The sequence below is a fragment of the Ixodes scapularis genome, unplaced genomic scaffold (assembly GCF_016920785.2).
Source record: "Ixodes scapularis isolate PalLabHiFi unplaced genomic scaffold, ASM1692078v2 PGA_scaffold1__304_contigs__length_218370807, whole genome shotgun sequence".
Lineage (NCBI taxonomy): Eukaryota > Metazoa > Arthropoda > Arachnida > Ixodida > Ixodidae > Ixodes > Ixodes scapularis.
Window position 1 is genome coordinate 33,105,384 of NW_024609846.1, and position 6,394 is coordinate 33,111,777.

The window sequence follows — 6,394 nt, forward strand, 5'->3', positions numbered from 1 at the left end:
TGAGAGGGAGGGGGAGAGCAGGTCCCAACAAAATAGAAGATTTCGGGGGGGCACGGGCCGCATGGGACCCCCCCCCCCCCCCCTGGCTACGTGCCTGCCCCAACTACTACGCCGTAACCGACTACGAAGGCGTCTGCCCATGCGCTGTTGGGTAACGGGGGGAAGTGGGAGCGGTTGGCAGTGCGGCTAAGTCGGCCAAACACGCAGAAGAAAGGGAAGCCATTTGAGTGAAAGAAGAATTTGGTCTGAAACTTTGTCTAACAAGGGACGAAGAAGAAAAAAACCCAGAGACATAGAGAGAAAAGTAAAATGCCAAGTAGCCAAGTAGCCTGCCGCCCACTGGAGCGCCTTGAGGGGAAGCGGATGCTCCAGCGAGCGACGGACACGAGGAATGGCTCGAAGCCGTTCTGGCGTCTGCGAAATGGTGTCATCGGCTGTGTCGAGCCTGAACCCAAGAAGAGCCACGCGTCGCGTGGGCTCTGCTCGTGTCGCTTAGGTTTAAGTGAAATCCCGGCCGCAGCTAGTCCTCCACGAGGAGGCGCACCATAGACGCCAACTGGCCTGGGTCGGGATGGGCGCACAAGAAGTTTGCTATGTAAGAAGAAGCCCAGAGTCCACTCGCGCGCATTTCCCTGGCAATAGCTGTTGCCAAAAGCTGCATGGAAAACGGCGCCGGGCGTATCACGAAGGGCATACGGCAAAAACGGCAGTAACGGCGGCCTACTCTAAGTGTGATCAGGTTACGGGAGGAGGGATGAAGCGTGATATTGCAAAAGACCTCGGCTAGGTCTAGCTTCACCATATACGCTTGGGGCGGGAGTGGGTTTACTGTGATGGCCTGGGTAGCGGATTAAGGCGGGACTGAGGTGCCTGGAGGTAAGGTGTAAGTTCTGCGCAGTCTAAAACCAAGCGGGACTTGGTGGCTCACTTGGATACGAGGAAGACGGGGTTGAGGTACGGACCACGTGAGGAGCGTTCGATGATGATTGAAAGTAGTGAAAGCGCACAATAAAGACAAATACGAAGACGGAGAGGCAACAACGTTGCCTTGTGCAACAACGTTCCTACAACCGGTCAACGAAAACATCGGGACCACCTTCAACTGGTGACACAGGTGACTGATTTCATGTGGCAACGCGTGAGACTTGGGATTCCCAAAAAGACTCGGTCAGGAACCACAAGTCAAAGCGGTCTGACAATTCTGGGAGATGTTCACGTTCCTAAAGATGTCGCAAGTACATTGGAAAAAGGACCCAAGTATAGTGTAGAACCCCGCATGAAACCGCATGAGCTTTTAGCCGAGGTGCGGGCTGTTTCCGACAAGGCGCCAGCTGAAGAGCGGGAGAGATGCGTTTTGGAGGGTGTGGATTGCCTGTTAAGGTGTGCCTCGATAAAGGCCCAGACACATAATGGGGGCAGGCTAAACAAAGTCGTTTCGTTTTTCCAGAGAAATAACCTAAGCCTATTACAGGCAGACAAAGAGGGAGGGTTCGTGGCGCTTCCAATAGACATGATGGAAGTCAGGTCTAGGAACGCAATTCAGAAGAACTTTAAGCTGTCACATCTTGAACCCAAAAAGGTAAAAAGTGCTGCGCTCAAATTATGCAATGGTCTTGAGCTTGCAACGTTGGAAAAAAACGTACAGAAATGCAAGATCGCCCATCTTGATGTTTTTTTCTCGGCAAAGACCCATAAGCCTGATACACCGTTTCGAGCAATCGTCACGGAGAGGGGATCGTGGCAAAAACAGGTTAGCCTCTATTTGCAGAAGCACTTGAGTGCTCTAGATACCAGTGACCCCTTTTTGGTAAAAAATTCTCAATCAGTGGTGGAGTTTCTTAGGAAGGATGTCCCAGGGGATGCCGTGGCGTTTTCTATTGACGTAGAGGATCTTTATTACTCTATCCCCCACCAAGAATTGTTTGAGGCAGTACGTGAATGTATTGAGAGAAACGGCGTGGTTGGTTTCCAAAACGCCTGTGGTGTGAGTGTTGAGGGTTTTTTGGAACTTTTAAAATTTTACTTGGAGTCGACTTTTATTCTTTTTGAGGGCCGCCATTACGTGCAGAGGGCTGGTATCTGCATTGGTTCCTGTGCTGCCCCAGTGCTCTGTGATATTTTTTTGGCCAAATGTGACCGAGCCATTGAGAGTGCCTTGAAAGGCAAACCTGTGACCAAGTTGTTTAGATACGTAGACGATTATTTAGTTATTTTGCAAAACTGTGAAAACCTTACTGTATGTGAAGTTGTTGAAGATGTGATGAGCGTGTTTAAAGAAAGTTCTAGAGGCCTGAAGTTCACTCTTGAGCGCCAGGATGGGCAGTTTTTACAGTTTCTGGATTTGCGAATGCAATTCACAGGGGAACACGTGTGCTGGGGTTACAAACCGCGTACCCAGAAGGGAATCCTCCCCTATGATTCGGCGCATTCGAAGTTGGTGAAACGGAGCATTGCGTCGTCATGTCTAGAGACGGCAATTGGAAAGTCATGTCACCATGCCATGCATGACAGCCTCTGTAGTCAGGTCAAGAGACTTGGAACTGCAGGGTATCCTACTTCCCTTATGCTCGCAGTGGCTGAAAAACTTCTGAAGAAGTTCAGGGGCAAAAGCCAAAAGGACAAGCAAAAAAAGAGAGCAAGACCCCACGTGATGCCATACTTACACAGGGTGTCACACAATATTAAAAAAGTGGCGGAAAGGTTCGAGGTACCTCTGGTATTCTCAGCACCACGTAAACTGGCTCAACTATGTCCGAGGATAAGGGAAAAAAACAAAGATAAGCGGCAATGCACAGTGAAGCACGTAAACAAATACGGGGAATGTGCGGTGGGCGTGGTCTATAAAATTCCATTGGGCTGCGGCAAGGTTTATATAGGCCAGACCGGAAGGTGCTTGAATGAACGGTTGCGCGAACATGCTTTATCAATGCGTTCAACAACAGGAGCCCATTTACACATACATTGCAGAGATTGCCGCTGCATTCCCAACTTCCAAGGCACTACAATCGTTGGGAGAGGTAAAGAAAAGGTGGCGAGGGAGGTACTGGAGGCTTATATGATAAAGAAGGAATGTCCTGATAAGTGTATCAGTCAACCCTCACTTTTCCTTCACAAAAAGGAAGTGGAATTTATTGACACGTGTGGTGGCCGAGTCATTGATGACTAGTCACATTTGTAGTATTTGTGGCTTTCCCTGGTTTTATTTTGCTGTTTCTATTTTTTCCAATAAAAAATTCAGTTGATAGTCAGCGCTCGTCCTGTTTGCCTCTCCGTCTTCGTATTTGTCTTTATTGTGCGCTTTCACTACTTTCAACATGCATAACCAACTCGCCTGCATCGCCACATTAGCGTTCGATGATGCCGCCAACATGTTGTTTACGGCTGCATCGATCGTGGGGACCTGGTCAGGGAGAGGGGAGCGGGCCGTCAAGCAAGGAGCCTTGGTGCCTCACGGGCGGCCCATGAAAACTACATGCCTCACTGCCTAGTCGGCTTTAGGTGCCTGCTGGGTCGGGTGGACTGGAGGTGGAGGTCCCGTCGCTTTCGACTTGTAGGCAGTGCCACCCAGGTCCGACTCAGAGTCTCCGACGTCGGTTTGTTTGTCTGTATATTCCTTTGTGTTGGTGCGGTTTTTCTCCTCGCCATCGTAAGTGTCGAAGGAGTCGTCATCGGCGTGGGGCTCGATGAAACTGTGGGTCCTGCTGAGCCACTCCAGGATTCGCTCGGTGGCGGTGGCCGTCGAGTCCGGATCCAATGGGTTGTTGGTCCAAGATCAAGCACGGGCAAGGTCGGCCGAGACGACAGCCTCGCAAAATGCATGGGCGAGAACGCCATCGACCGGGAAAACGTCCAGGAGCGTCGAGGAGACGACCGGGCCGTCGATGACGGCACTGGTGGGTCTTGAAGGCCCAGAGTAGCTGCCGGACTCACTTAGCATTAGAGGGCCTCTTTGACTTGGTGCCTGGGCGGCAGCTGGCGTTCGCGGGAGCACGAGACGTGCGGTGCGTTGAGGCTGGTGGGGTAGCTGGTCGGGGAGCTCTCTAAAAACCTCAGACTCGAGCCTGGACGTCTGGGATAGGATAGCCTCCCTCCGGTTCCCTCTCGCGACGACGTGGAAGAATGTTTATCGAAAATGAGGTGCTGGTGTTCGGGGAGCATGGCATACCCCAGTAGAACCGATACGGGTGGAGATGCCGGATCTCGTGGACAACCTTCTGGTGTTCTCGGCGAGGTCGCGCAGAATGTCGTAAGCCTGACGGACCCTTGCTCCGGGAATGGGCGGGGGGGGCTCCAACGGAGGTAGTCGGATAGTGTTGGTGGCTCTGGTAAAAATGATTCCCGTAGAAGCCATACCTCCGGCGGAAGGAGGGAAGGGCTCCGGCGATGCTGGATGCAATCTCTTGGCGCGTCTGTGGATGTTCGAGCTCACCGTGGTGACGTTCGAATAGGTCGCGTTCAGAGTTCTGCGACAGGGAATGTTGAGACTGCTGGCCGTGTGGGGCGAGACCGGCCTTGGCATCGACGATTGGAAGCATGAAAACTCCCAAGGTTGAGGCGAAGGAGGCAGAAATGGCATTTCCTCTTTGTTGGACGAGGGAGGCTCCGTCATCGGCCGCCAAGTGCGTTGCCGCGTTCGAAGACGAGGCATCCTTCTCCATGGCTTTTTCTTTTGTCATGCTGGGATGCGTGGCAATGCCAGCGGCTGCCACTCGGTTCAAAAAGAGATATCGGCACGAGAAGGAAAAAAGAAAAACTCGGAAACCCTTTGGAGATGTTTTCATTCCTTCCGCCGCTCTGAGACCGAGCATATATATATATATATATATATATATATATATATATATATATATATCATACAAAACGCCGATGTCAAACCTCTGGCATTTTTTTCGGTCTGTGTTGTTTCATAATCGCCACTCGGGATACGTTTCAAACTGGATGAATACCAGGTGTTCTTTTCCGCCAGCTCTTCATGGTGGTCTATTTACCTTGTTTCTTCATACTGGCTACTGCATGTCAGGAACATCGGTGGTTTTGATAGAACCAAGTTGGATGCACATCTGAGAATTCTAACTTATTAGTTAATATTCTGAAGGCGACACGTACTGAATACATGTAGCGATGTAGGAGTGTGGCACATTTAGAAATATACTTTTTTTTATTATAAGCTCGACCACTGATTCCAACTAAGTATTCTTAATCTACTAGATGCACCAATCGTTGACTGTACCTCTGCCAAATGGCCACGGCATATCAAGATCCGTCCACCAGGTCATACTTGAGGAAAACTAATTTTTAGTTTTTTCGGTTAATATCGGTTAAAACCGGTTACCGGTAAATCAGTTCCGGCTACGGTTACGGTTACGGTTTTCATAAATTTTAAATAACGGTTTCGTTCCGGTTACGGTTACTGACAAAATTTCGTTCCTAAACGGTTTTCGGTTTCGGTTACGGTTACAGTTTGAGTCCCTGAAGAAAAGTCTAAACGTAGAACACACGTCACTAAGGGGCTTGCTAGTTATTGAAGAAGCAGTTCTATGCGTATCCCTATAAACACGGCAATGCACTGTGATAGGACCTGCAAATCTGCCATAAAAAGGCCATTTGGCCATTTGACTTGCCACCGCAGAATGGTACTAACACCGCCACTACTGGACAACCACGGAGCTCCAACGACTGTGCTCCTGAACATATAACTTATAAGCCACTGGTACGTTTCTTCTCTGTCAGTAGCTCTATCATCAGTGACAGGTCAAGAGTTCAGGGAAGCTCCTCCCACTTCTTTCCACTTGATCAAATCGAATGCTAGAAAGGGGACAACCTCCTCTCCAGCGTTCGCTTTGCTAGAGTGGAGAGAGGGCGGAAGAGCTTCCCCTGAACTCTTAAAATTTCTACTTCTATAGGTCGCTACTGTCTCTTCAACTCCGCACTGTCTTCCTTTTTTTGGTAAACATACATACTTAGTTTGATTTCAGAAAACATCCCTGTACGTTGGAACACCTGATCGTGATACACGATTGGTGTCGTGCCTAATGACTTTTTTCGTGGCATTGGACTAGCAGTTCTCGCTATAAATGACACAAAGGGGACAGCTTGTTTACGCGTGGCCTTGTGCTGATGGTGCAGATGAGAGCACCTGCTTGCAGAGTAAACGCCACCACGCATTTCAGCGACGCTTCGGGGCACTTCGATTTTTACACATTTTAAGGAACTCTCCGCTCAGTGCAACAGAATGTTGTTTTCGATCCAGTTATCCATAAATATTTTATTGTTGGCTTTTGCGGTACGCGCTGACAACTGCAACATCGATAAACGAGACGGTAAGTGGTCTTCGTGCTCCAGAACATTTGAGAATTAGCAGACAAGCAAATACTGAGCAAATGCCGAAGCACGC

The 6,394-nt window shown here is 49.6% G+C and overlaps 1 pseudogene; it reads right to left on the reverse strand.

Annotated features, from left to right (window-relative positions):
- Positions 1-286: 286 nt before the first annotated feature.
- On the reverse strand, positions 287-990 carry LOC121835673 (annotated as a pseudogene).
- Between the last annotated feature and the right edge of the window lie 5,404 nt (positions 991-6,394).